The sequence below is a fragment of the Melospiza melodia genome, chromosome 3 (genome assembly GCF_035770615.1).
Source record: "Melospiza melodia melodia isolate bMelMel2 chromosome 3, bMelMel2.pri, whole genome shotgun sequence".
In the NCBI taxonomy this organism is placed as follows: Eukaryota; Metazoa; Chordata; class Aves; order Passeriformes; family Passerellidae; genus Melospiza; species Melospiza melodia.
In genome coordinates, this window is record NC_086196.1 from 13,157,441 (window position 1) to 13,158,513 (window position 1,073).

Consider the following 1,073-nt stretch of genomic DNA (forward strand, 5'->3'; position numbering starts at 1 on the left):
TGTTAAAGAGAAGTAAAGAAAGATGAATCTTTGGCTAACCTAAAGAATCTATGCATTTAGGGTCTAAGACCTTGACCTACATGTTAGCTACCTAAAGCATTATTTACATGGCATCATTCAGGATGCCTTGCATCAGCTGCTTCTTCCTAGTCCTGAAGACACTTTAATATTTCAGGGGTCTTCATTTAAGGTTCTTGGAAGTGTCAAGAGCTCTGCTTCTGTGCATGACCAGACCTGCCTGCCCCCAGCATCTCAAACCCTCTCAGTTTATGACAGATCATTTGGAAAACCAAGAGCATCCTTCTGTTTGATTTCTTGTAGGGGCTTCATTTACAAAGAAACATGAGTTAAAAATACACCATTTGTGGAAGAAAATAAGCCCCCAGCAATAGCAGAGTTTGTCTAAGCATGACAAGGATTCCTAAGTATTAGACAACTCAGCTGGAAGATGAGAACTGGATAACCCCCAGTGAGGGGGCTCGACTCCCTCTTGCAGAGGTGCCTCTCAGAGACACTTGTTTAGACACTTGTTACCTTCAGAGCATGTCTGGATTAGAAATGCCTGGAGAATATCATTCCACACAACCTGTGAAATACTCCCAATGTGTTAACCAAGCTTAAGGCAATGTAAGACAAGCTGAAGAGTTGCTAAGGACTAAAAGCCACAGCTACACATGAAAGAAGAAGCATCACCAGGAACGTATTTTGCAGAGTCCGCTACATATTTTGTTAAGTGAAGCACTTAGGGAAGTCCCGGAAACAAGAGTTTCCTAGAAGTCTTTAATTATTCCGAAAGCTTCAGACTTGCTGAAGGTAGGCAGTGTTTAATAGAAACAAATGGCTTCTGCATTATTTGCGCCAGCAAATAGACAGCGAGGAGATGCGAAGCTGCCCTAGTCAGAGCTGTGACAGAGCTTTCAGGGCACCAGGTGCAGCAGCGCCCTGTGCTCCGGGGGGAGCCCCGGCCCCCTTGCACCCACCCGTGGATGCGGCGGCCGCCTCGCTGCGCTCCGCCCCGACCCTGCCCGGCCGCCGCTCCGGGCACGGCCGCGCCGGGAGCCGCCGGGAGCGGC